Below are 13,118 nucleotides of genomic sequence, written 5' to 3'. Positions count from 1 at the left end.
ATTGTTTAGACACCTGTTCATTGTTGAGGACTGTATGTTAGCACCTTAATGCCTTTCATGTGTTTTTGTTGTGTAGCTGTCTGATTTATTTATACCTCATATCTCATTGTATTAATAAACTGAAATAGAAAGTTCTGTGGAATATATTTTGATATACCATATTGAAAGTCTTGCTGTTATTTACAACCATTTCCTTCTTATTTCATATATCTATTTCAGTTTTTCATTTTAACACCAATCTTAAGGTTAAGGCAAAAAGAAAACAAATGTTGACAAACAACAGGCATATACCATTAGAAGATCTCAAAGTTTGGCTGCACAATAAACTAAAAATTCTTGTTATTTCAAATATTTATATAAAAATCAGTTTAAAACATGCATTTTCCATTTTTAGACTGTAATTGTCATGTTGGCACAATAATTTGAATTTGAATTGTATTATATTCTGAGAGTACTTGTGGTTAAAAAAATATACACGATATTTAATTCCATGTGTTTTAGATTTCTTGAATACACCACTCCCATATAATGACTACATGTCTGTTAGTAATGTTAAGAGTTCTCTCCTGCATGTAATTGCTGTAATTGCTATTTGTACCCAAGGCTTCCTTCATACATTTGCACTTATCCTTCTAAGATGTTGCTTGAATGATAAAATCCTGTAATACATTATCAGCCATCAGACTCTTGGAATACAGTTGCTGTAATAAAAAAAATAAACTGTAATCACAGAGATATGTCTCGCTTTTTAGTAATTTCGATAATGCAAATGTTGAAATTAAAATAGCAACACTTTAACATGTAAGATTTGCAAATATTCAAAGTCAATGAACCATGACTAAAGGTACATGGCTAAACAATCTCCATGGAAATTAGATGTGCCAATGCTAATACAACGCATACCAAATACCATTGACTTATCATAAGTAGTTCCCTTTAATAAACCTAAACACAAACTAATACATGTAAACTAAGAAAATTTTAAAGTCAATAAACGATAACTGAGGGGGGGGGGGGGGGGGGGGGGGGGAATAATCATCATGGTAATGAGATGTGTCAATGCTAATACAACTGCATTCCAAATATCATTGACTTACCACTAGTGGTTTCCCATAAGCCGACCTAATCACAAACTAATACATGAAAACTAAGCAAAAGTTTCAAAGTCAATAGACCATGACTGAGAGGGTGGGGCCAAATTATCTTCATGGAAATGAGATATGCCAATGCTTATACAACTGCATACCAATCATAATTAACTTACCACTAGTGGTTCTCCATAAACTGACCTAATCACAAACTAATACATGAAGACTAAGCAAGAATTTCAAATTAAGTCAATAAACCATAACTGAGGGGGCGGGGCCAAATAATCTCCATGGTAATGAGATGTGCCAATACTAATACAACTGCATACCAAATATCTTCGACTTACTACTTGTGGTTCACTATAAACTAGACCTAATCACAAACTAATACATTGTTGAAGCCGCTGTCGTCAACAACGCCAGAAACAGCATACCTATGCCTCGCTTTTTGACTCCTTCAAGCGAGACAAAAACAGCATATATTTTTTGTAAAACATACATAAAATATTGGATTATCAATCAGGCAAAAAATGATAACATCAATTTAATCTCCAATGATTTACCAAACTTACATATATATATATATATATCGTGTGAACAACTGGAGTGGAATATAATAGTTGTTGTTTATTTTATTTATTTTTCGTTTAATGTCTTTTACGTAAATTGGAATTGTATTACATCTGTAATTTCAGGACCTTTTATAGCTTGCTAGATGCAGTATCAGTTTTGCTCATTGTTGAAAGCTGTTCATACAGTGATCTATAGTTGCTAACATTCAGTCATTTGGACTCTGGTGGATAGTTGTCTCATTGGCAATAATACTACATATTCTCATTTTTATCAACATTAATTACCGTAATAATGAAAACTAACTCTATTCATGCATGTGTACTACACATTACCTGTATACATAATATATACTATAATACTCCGGGACATCATGGTGTTGTGACTGAAGCAAAGTACCTCAGCCTTATTTTTAGCCTGAATTTTAAGATTTTTCGTTTTGTCATCTAATAATGTCATGCTGGTCATTAGGTGCACAGTTTTCTCTGCTTTCAAAATCTTTCTTTTTGAACCCTTTGACCCAGAACTTGTTAATTATCTGTAGTAATAATTATGTGGAAAACAAATGGGCCTGGAATGGTGTAATTTTTAATCAACACCATTGTCCTATATAAAAAAGTTATAAATAAAGTTGAATTCTTTGAATAGTCATTTTTATGTCATGCCGGCTCACAAATTGGACCTTGTTATTTTAGTATTATAGATCTAGATAACTAAGTGCTTGTAGAAACACAATTCCTCATTTTTCAAGCCCCTTTCTTACATGTCTTAACCTCATTTAAATTACAATACCAACTAAAAGCTCCAAGGAGCCTGTGTCGCTCACCTGATATTTTTTTAATTTTACAATTGATGCATGAAATAATGCAACCGATATACTTTTGCTTTAGTTTCAAAGATATAAGTCAAAAACTGCATTTTTCCCCCTATGATCTATTTTTAAACTAAATACCCTAATGCTTATTATGGCCAAGTTTGGTTAAATTTGTCTCAGTTGTTTCAGGAAAAGACTTTTGTAAAAGATTACAAAAATTTACGAAAAAATTGTTAAATTTGACTTTAAAGTGCAATAACTCCTTATGGGGTCAATTGACCATTTTGATCCTGTTGACTTGTTTGTGAATCTTATTTTGCTGAAGATTATTGCTGTTTACAGTTTATCTCTATTATAATGTTCAAGATAATAACCAATAAATTGCTTTGCCGAGCGCAGCTGGATATGACCACAGAGGTCCAACCCTTTTTTAAAAAAAAAAATAAATTTGAAGGATTTTCTTTTTGATTTTGATATCTGAAATCTTGAGGAGAAAAAATTGTCCCCGATTCCTAAATGGTTTGAGCCATAACCCCCCAAAGCCAATCCTAACCATCCCTTTGTGGTATGGAAACTTGTAGTATAATTTCAGAGAGATCCATACACTGTTCCACAAGTTATTGTCATGAAACTAGAAAAATGCTTATTTGGGCCCCTAATTCCTAAACTGTTGGGACCATAACCCCCAAAATCAATCCCAACCTTCCTTTTGTGGTTATAAACCTTATGTTTAAATTTCATAGATTTCTATTTACTAATACTAAAGTTATTGTCTGGAAACCAAGTGTCTTTGGGCGACGACGACGACAACGTGATACCAATAATTTTTTGTGGTCGTATAAAAATTGAAAAAAAAATTCTTAAAATTACCAATTCAGGGGCAGCAACCCAACAACGGGTTGTCTGATGCGTCTGAAAATTCAACAGAGATAGATATTCACCTGATGAACATTTTTACCCCATGTCAGATTTGCTCTAAATGCTTTGGTTTCAAAGATAGAAGCCAAAAACTGCATTTTACCCCCATGTTCTATTTTTAGCAATATTGGCCATCTTGGTTGATGGCCAGGGTCAACGGATACATTTTTTAAACTAGATACCCTAAGGATGATTTAGGCCAAGTTTGGTTTTATTTGGCCCAATAGTTTCAGAGAAGATTTTTGTAAAAGTTAACGGACGACGACTGACGCCAAGTGATGAGAAAATGATGCAATTAACAGCAAAAGTAGGCGAGACACTGGGTTCTGCGGAACCCTTACGATTTTTTTGAAATTGCCTTGGAATTCAGTATTTTTGTTATACCATTTGGAAATTAAATACTGTAACAAATACATACCAGTTACATTTATATATACTGTAGCTATAGGATCTCCTCAATATCTAATCCTGTTGTTAATTTCATTTAAACATATAATGTATATAGCTTCCCTTCCACTTACATCTGAGGAGATAATTCTGAAAATTAAAATTCCTGTGATTATCATATAAAATCTTAACCTGATGCAGTCTGCTTTCCAATAAGAATAAATTAGGAATACAGTTATCCCTTGGCAAAGAGAGAGAAAACAAGTGATATTTTTATATTATAACCAATACTGCACATGGTAATTGGAACATCACTAGTTTTCTGGATTGGATTGTTGCTCACTTTGTCAGGATCTTTTACAGCTGACTATATACTGTAGAAACTTTAATTTTCGTTGGGTTAAAATTTCGTGGTTTTGTCTCTTTACAAGATTTTCATGGGGATTTAATTTCGTGGTTTCCAGTAAATGGAAGTGATATTATATGTAGGTTAAATTTTCGTGGGTGTTTTAATTTCGTGGATATATTCTTTCCACGAAATAAACGAAATTAAATCCTCCACAAAAATTTCTGCTTTTACAGTAGTATGGTTTTGTTCATTGTTGAAAGTCATACAGTGACCTAAATTTTTTTACATCCTCTTTGACTAATGGAATGTTTTCTCATTGACAATCCTACCATACATTGTAAGACCTTATTTATAAAATACTAAAAATTTCAATCTGTGACAATAACATTTTATTAATTAAATAAGGTAATCTGATCAACATTATGAAGCAATTTTCAAAACACTCTGTCATTGCCTGACAGCGATCAAATTAATTCTAACTTCTATGACAATGTACAATGATGTATATATGTGCAAGGCTCAAAACTAAGTATTACAACTAAATTCATACATATATCCATATACATTTACAAGGTACTTAAAAATTCAGCGAGACTGATGCATAAAATGTAGGTAAAAAAAAAATACTTTTGTTGGATCCTGCATCATAATTATTACAAGTTAATGAAGGCAAGTCATAATCATTGAGTACATGTACATTATATTTGAACTTAAAGTAAAGGATAATCTGATTAGTCTCTAATCAGTAATGAAGCCACACAACACTGTGTGATAACAGTGACATATAAGTCTCCCATAGATGCACATACTATTATTTTAGGTCTTTTGTATATATATGTTTAAGGTTACTTAGAATTGGCTGTTGACATACATGTACACATGGACTGTCAGGCATGGAGTCATTGGACCCTAGGTTACTCCAGTCCATTATCAGTCACTATCAATAGTCAACTCCTCTGTCCATTTGTTGTAATACAATGTACAGCTGAAAGGGAGAAAACAGTACTTTATTAATAGCATGTGGATGCAAGACTATAATAAGTATAGCTTATCCATTTAGGAGAATTCTGTATTTACCTAGTGATGTGACAGTCAACAGTGGCGGATCCAGAACTTTTTATAACTAAAGGGGGGGGGGGGGGCCACTCCAGTCATGCTTCAGTGATTCCCTATATAATCAACCAAATTTTTACCACAAAAGGGGGGCCGCCCCCCCCTGGATCCGCCTATGGTAAAATCAAGTTTAATGAAGGCCAAGCTTAAAATACAATACAGTTATCTACTTTCTAATGCAGCATATTAAAATAAATACCATTTAACAAATATTTTGCATTGTCTTTAGCAACTAAACAATGTGACATCATATGCGTACTCATGATGTCAAACATAAAATTCTAGAAGTACATTTTATTTATACCTTTCGTACGCTTCAGAATGGTTTCAATGTTGACAAAAAAAATGGAGGACCTTTCACTGGACTGAAAATTTCAAATAGTCCAGGACCTTTCATTTTTTAATGCAAATTTTAACCCCTGCATGTAGACCAATTTGAAAACCTGGCCCAAAATAAATAGACAGCTGCACCATGAGCACATGATACACCAATCGCTTATTCAAAGAATAAAGTTCAATAACTTTTCAATGTCATAATCAGACATTCATGAAAAACTAAAGGGAGGTTATCTTAATAGATATAAACCAGTCACCAAAGTTTCATGATAACTGCTCAAAGCATTGTCTGAAATATGAAAATCCCCCTTTTTTATGAATAAAATCACATAACTCTGAAACATAAAATCTAAAATTTATAAAAACCAAAAGGGAGCTTATGACAATAAATATAAACAATTCACCAAAGTTTTCTCAAAACTGCTGTAAGCATTTTTGAGTTATTGTCTGAAAACTGGAAAATCTCCCTTTTTTAAATGAATATAACCCCACAACTTGGAAACATAAAATCTTAAATTTATAAAAATCGAAAGGGAGCTCATGTCAATAGATACAAACAAGTCACAAAAGTTTCTTGCCATTTGGTGAACACATTTTGAGTTATTGTCCCAAAACTGGAAAATCCCCATTTAAAGTTTTTTAATGTTTTTTGGATATCAACAACTTTGTCAAACATACATGGAATTTTGACATGGAATTAGTTATATCTGCACACAAGAACACACATTTGTATGTGTTTTTTCTGCATAAACATGTAATTCATAATTTATTAAAACTTCCGACATAGTCCCATTGTGCATCTCTTTTTTATGCCCTTGTCGTAACGGAGGGGGCATCAAGTTTTACACTTGTCTGTCTGTACATCCTTGCATACTTGCATTGAGAAATAGGTTTTATACCCTTTTGATATATTGAATATTTTGACATTACAGTCATACTTTTCTTAAGACTGCATAAAATGACAAACTGTGAACATTGTTACACTAAATCTGTTGAATGTAAACTGATAGATATTTTAGTTTGGGAAAACATGTTTTTTGCACCTTTTTTATTATAAGACCTATTGATGAATCCAGTCCTTTTTGGCTAATTTTGAAAGTTGGTACTTTGTTGTTTGCTGTCTGCCATTACTGTATGTAGTTTATATTTTTCATCCTTGTAGGTTACTTTATGGTATTGATTTTGTTCATTGACCAGTAAATGTTTACATCTTTGTCATTTGGTCTATTAATTGATAGTTGTCACATTGAGGATCATACCTCATCTTTTCATATTTATATGCTAGGTCATTGAAAACGCTCCAAGGATACAACATAATTTAATTGTTATATATTTGCAAATTCATTCTGATAATGCAAAAATATAAATTGATTGACTTTTTTTCTTATTTTAATGTCCAGAGGCAAATATTTTATGTATTCTAAACGAGAACAACTTATCATGATCAATTAATAATATAGGCCAGTCTGACAATGCTTGTTTTAGACCCTTTTTGGTCTCTAATTCCTGAATGGTTTGGGCAAATACCCCCAAAATGAAACTTAACCTTCTACTTGTGGTACAATTTCATAGCAATTAAAATACTTATAAACAAGTTATTGTCCTGAATTTAGAAAAATGCTTGATTTGGGCCTTTTTTGGCCCCTAATTCCTACACTGGTTGAACCATGATGCCAAAAATAATCCCAACCTTCCTTTTATGGTATTGAACCTTTAAATCTTATTTCATAGACATCCATACACTTAAACTGAAGTTATTGTCCGGAAACCAAATATCTTCGAACGAGTTGATAGCAATATACGACCTCAAAACTTTTTTGCTGTAGTATACAATATGGTTGTTCTTTTAAACATTTTCATAAATAATCTAAAAGAAATGTAGACCTGTTTGGGATTGCTTGCAATGCAATTTTCATTACATTAAACAATATATATTTCCACGGAATAACTTCTGTAAACCTAAATATTAATAGCACTTACTTTCTAACTCATACATTTCAAAGTGACATTATTCCTGTATAAATTGCCAAATAAACGGATCACCGATGTAATAATAAATCTTAATTATAAATTTAATACTAAACAGAAAACAATGAACTTGCGGAAAAGATGGTATACCGCCAACAAAAGGTGCAAAGGTTTTATTTCTTGGTTTCCTTAAACTGACCTCATCATGAATATCAACAATTTTTTTACGACTATGCCTCTATTGAAAACAGCATGCCTAAGTCACAGCTTCATAACTGTTGTGGCTAAACAAATAAAATGCTTCGCTGGGCGCAGCTTGATACGACCGCAGAGGTCAAACCCTGAACAGTTGGGGCAAGTATGGACACAACATTCAAGCTTGATACAGCTCTGAATTTGGATTGTGATTAAATATTTGACACAGTATAGGTTTCTAACACAGAAAGAATGTGGTCTAAGAACTTGAATTTTTTTAATTTACCTATTATGGTCCAATGTCCAAAATCAAAATACATGGTTAGATTCAGCATATCAAAGAACCCCATATATTCAATTTTTGTTGAAATCAAACAAAGTTTAATTTTGGACCCCAACTTGGACAAACTTGAAAACTGGGCCCATAATCAAAAATCTAAACACATGTTTAGATTCAGCATATCAAAGAACCCCAAGAATTCAATTTTTCTTAAAATCAAACTAAGTTTAATTTTGGACCCTTTGGACCTTAATGTAGACCAATTTAAAAAACGGGACCCAAAATTAAAAATCTAAATACACGGTTAGATTTTGAATATCAAAGAACCCCAATAATTCAATTTTTGATGAAATCAAACAAAGTTTAATTTTGGACCCTTTTGACCTCAATATGAATCAATTTGATAGCGGGCCCACAAATAAAAAATCTAAATACATGGTTAGATTCAGCATATCAAAGAACCCCATATATTCAATTTTTGTTGAAATAAAAAAAAGTTTAATTTGGACCCCAATTTGGACCAACTTGAAAACTGGGCCCATAATAAAAAATATAAACACATGTTTAGATTCAGCATATCAAAGAACCCCAAGAATTCAATTTTTGTTAAAATCAAACTAAGTTTAATTTTGGACCCTTTGGACCTTAATGTAGACCTATTTAAAAAATGGGACCCAAAATTAAAAATCTAAATACACGGTTAGATTTGGAATATCAAAGAACCCCAATAATTCAATTTTTGATGAAATCAAACAAAGTTTAATTTTGGACCCTTTTGACCTCAATATGAACCAATTTGATAGCGGGCCCACAAATAAAAAATCTGAATACATGGTTAGATTCAGCATATCATAGAACCCCTTATATTCAATTTTTTTTGAAATCAAACAAAGTTTAATTTTGGACCCCAATTTGGACCAACTTGAAAACTGGGCCAAAAATCTAAAAACATATTTAGATTCAGCATATCAAAGAACCCCAAGAACTCAATTTTTGTTGAAATCAAACAAAGTTTAATTTTGGACCCTTTGGACCTTAATGTAGACATATTTAAAAAACAGGACCCAAAATTAAAAATCTAAATACACAGTTAGATTTGGCATATCAAAGAACCCCAATAATTCAATTTAAAGCAGAATCAATACAACGTTTTGGTTACTTCCCTTACACTGCTTTTAAATTATGTTAAAAGAAATGCATATTTATAAAGGAAGACCAGTAATGACTACAAAAAAGTATTTAATCATTTTATTAATGTTCTAATCCATCATATAAATTCCATATGACCCTTGAATGAAGGGATGAACAAAAGTGATTACATGTACAGTATATATTACAGGATCTCTGAATCTGTCATGATTTATAATGCCAATCTTTGGGGATTAAGTTATTAATAATCATGATACTTTGAAATTTTAAGTCATTCAAAGTTGTTTAAATTACACCAAAAGTTGGACTATTTTATGTAAGGTAGTATCTGAGAAATGGACTAAACCAGGCAAGGTTTGGTGGTAAATACATTGTACATGTACAATGTACTTTGTTTTTGGCTTTGAACTAGGTGTTAGTAACTGGGAGTACTCTCAGATCTGAACTTGGTTTTTTTTGTTGTGGGGATGTGTAAGTACCCACCACGTCTTGTGTGTGGTTTTGTTAGATTTCTTTCTACTTTGTATAGATCTGACGAGTTAAGCCCTTTTCACATCAATATACCAGGTTAGGAGGTGGGTTCGGCACCACAAACTACTAGTAGTCTAGCCCTACCCCATCCTGTACATATTTGTATGTATGTGCCTGTCCCATGTCAGGAGCCTGTAATTCAGTGGTTCAGTTTGTCGTTTGTTGCTGTGTATCATATTTTGGTTTTTTTTGTTCTTTGTTGTGTATATAAATTAGTTTGCTAGTTTTCTTGTTTGAATTATTTTACAAATTTGTCATTTTCATTTGGGGTCTTTTATAGCTGACTATATGGTATGGGGTTTGCTCATTGTTGAAGGATGTACAGTGACCTCTAGTTGTTAACTTTGATGTCATTTGATCTCTGATGGAGAGTTGTCTTTTCTCATTAGTGTAAACAAGATTTTATTTTGAAAATAATTAGGTTATTTAAACATTACAATATGACAGTTTTATTAGGATTGGAAAACAAGTGAATTTTCACAGACTTTTACCAATTCCTCTCTTTTCTCATAGGCAATTATATCACATTTTCTTATTTTTATATTTACATTACGTACATGTAAAGTAGATCTTTCATCTTCTGGAAGTGTCCGATTCCTAAGTACATGTACAACAGGGGGCCCTAATTAACAGCATGATTTTGAGTCGGCTAAAAAACAATCAGATAGATTATGATACAATTAACAGGTTTCTTTGCAATTATTTTGCAAATAACTAAGCTAATGCAAGAATAAAGTTATTTTCCAATAAATACATAAATTAAATAATAGTAAATAATGAATCTACAATTATATTTTAAGAAGTGAAACATCATTTAAATTCAATAAATATCATATATTAAATTTCAATTTTTTTTTTTAATTCTGGGTAGATAAGTTTTCATTTTTTTAAAGTACATGTAGGGCGAGTTGGTAGACCTTTATCTGTTTATAATATATTTATTATATATTATCATGATTATATTCATTTGGATTTTACCCAAGTTAGGCAAGTTGCCACTGTTGGCAGGAGTACATTTTATATTTAACAGGATTTAATCCTTTTCACAGGTGGGGCGATTTTTTTTTAATGTGGGGCAAGCAAGTTGGTATGAAGGGAGCTACCACTTGATTTGGTGGGGGGGTGGGGCTAGGATGAAAATGTTATGAACAGTTATCCTGCATTGTTTTTAGTTGTAATATCTGTCCTGACAGTTTATTATTCATTCTTTTCGGTCCTGGCTTTTATTTTTTTACTCAAAACTCCTGTCCCGCATTTTTTCAAATTCCGTCAAAGCCCCCTCTCCCATAAAAATCAAATGGTAGCTCCCTAAACAAGAGTGGAGCGATTTTAAAATAATTGGGCGTTTTGCCAATTGCAATGGGGCGAATTGACTTGCTTCCGTTTTTGCCAATCTTTGACTGATTTTCGGGTTTATACATGCATGACATGGATAAAGTCAAATGGTTTTTCGTGAAAAGTATAGCACTAGCATCTTCCTAAAAATGCGCATGATTATATTTACATTTCATTGCGCTTTCCAAGTACAATAAGTTGGTACGTAATCCATCAAAACGAAACACTTTCGTTGCGTTGACTTTCGTTCCCCGGATTCAGTTAATCGACAATGTAAGTTACTAACCCATTTCAATATATCTGTTTATAATAACTTTTTGATCCATCAGTTTGAAAAATCAAAGGTCTTTGTATCAACTATCTGACTATCTTTGTCCATTCTTTTAAAACATGAATTCAGCAGCAGACGAGCGTCCATGGATTTTGCGTCATAGTATAAAAACGACAACGGTGAAAAGATTTCCGGGTTTCCGTATTCGACGTGCCAAGCTTTCGTACATTTACGTATATATATGAGAGTTAGTCTGGAATCAAGAATGTTGATTTAAATAAGGACACAAAAAAAATATATAGATAGTTGAAAAGCAAAAATATAGAAAGAAGGATCATAGAGAATAATTGAGTATACTTAATTATGAAGAATCATGCAAAGACATTATTCTCAGAGCATATACTGGCATGTCTCTGGAAGAATTGAGAATAAAGAAAAACTAAATAAAGAATATTCAATCATTTATATATTATTTATAACTCATTCACATTTTGTTTCATTCAGAATTAAATAACTCTGCTGAGGGGGGCATGGGAAGTTTGGAAAATTGACAAACGATAATTACTCTAAATTCTAATCAGAGGAGAATTAAATGTTAGACAGTTAGAGTGTAATAAATAAAATATAAACATATATTTTTCAAAATGATGTCACAGAAAACACAGATTTTTTTTTATTACTAATAAGATTCTGCAATTTGAGTATCTATGTCCAACAGATGTCAGTGAATTAGAAATTTTACTAATCTGATACGCGTTTAGTTAAGAATCTGTGACAAGTTCTTTTGTAATATTATTAGGAAATTGCCTACCGCCTCCTTGATTTAGAATTGCATACTCTTCAAGATTAAGGTAGCCTACACAAATAACAGCCAGTTTTGGACTTGATCTTTTTGTCCAAGGTTAAACAATATATTTTGTTTTATAATTTTCAACTCATGAACTATGCAAATATTTTTAACACTATCTCCTCATGATATTCGACGAAAAGCTCACCAGATCTTATCTTCACATGTTTGCCAATATGGCGAATCAAATCAAAGTTTTACTTACTTAATTTCAAGTTGGCAATTACATGTATACTCAAACCTAGGTTGCCGCATGTTGAACAGAAAGTTCCTAACTTTATCATTCACAATACTTGAGTTCACCCATGTATTTTGGAGGTTCGTGTTGCACATAAAGGCGGATTTAGAGCACCCTGCCCCTCCCCTTTTGTGGCAAAAATTTGATCTATTATATCGGGAATCACTGATGCATGACTAGGGAGGCCCCCTCTTTAGCAGTCTGTGGGCCCCCTTATGAAAATTTCTGGATCCGTCAATGGCACAATCTTTAGTTTTTATGTAATGTTAAGCCCAACGGTTACTGGGAATTTCTGTACAGTATTTCATACCAAGGTTGTTTGGGTATCACAGTTTTAAAACTTGATGTTATCACCGTTGATCCAATAAACAAATCCTTGGTTGATCTATTCTTAAACAACTTCTTTCCAGTAGTACCCTCACAATGGTATTAATGACATTAATGTCTCCAACCTGGGACTATTATGGAGACTATTATACAATAGTCCCAGCTCCAACACTGATCATTGATATTTATGTTCCCCTTATAAATAGAATAGAGAAATTGAGGACATTTGTTCCACATTTTATGAACTTTGAAAAAACACAAGCACATGTAACTTTTGACACCACCTGCGGGCAAGTGCCTGCAGGACACTGATGTGGTGGCACGTGGGTGGTGGTAAGTCGGTGGCGGATCCAGAACTTTTCATAAGGGGGGCCCGCTGACTGACCTACGGGGGGGGGGGGC

At 32.6% G+C, this 13,118-nt stretch overlaps 1 long non-coding RNA gene across 2 annotated transcripts; it reads right to left on the bottom strand.

Annotated features, from left to right (window-relative positions):
* Window positions 1–333: 333 nt before the first annotated feature.
* Window positions 334–12,066, bottom strand: LOC127726041 (uncharacterized). Of its 2 annotated transcripts, none has more exons than XR_007993290.1 (5): window positions 11,203–12,066; window positions 10,256–10,347; window positions 4,998–5,111; window positions 3,809–3,927; window positions 334–701 (listed from the first exon to the last, which is right to left on the bottom strand). It is a non-coding gene; the product is annotated as an uncharacterized LOC127726041 (long non-coding RNA). The 2 variants fall into 2 exon arrangements; XR_007993289.1 differs by having other exon boundaries at window positions 11,320–12,065.
* Window positions 12,067–13,118: the final 1,052 nt, after the last annotated feature.

This window comes from Mytilus californianus, unplaced genomic scaffold (assembly GCF_021869535.1).
Source record: "Mytilus californianus isolate M0D057914Y unplaced genomic scaffold, xbMytCali1.0.p SCAF_16, whole genome shotgun sequence".
In the NCBI taxonomy this organism is placed as follows: Eukaryota; Metazoa; Mollusca; class Bivalvia; order Mytilida; family Mytilidae; genus Mytilus; species Mytilus californianus.
The sequence above is the reverse complement of the archived record's forward strand: the minus strand, read 5'-3'. Positions and strand labels throughout refer to the sequence as shown.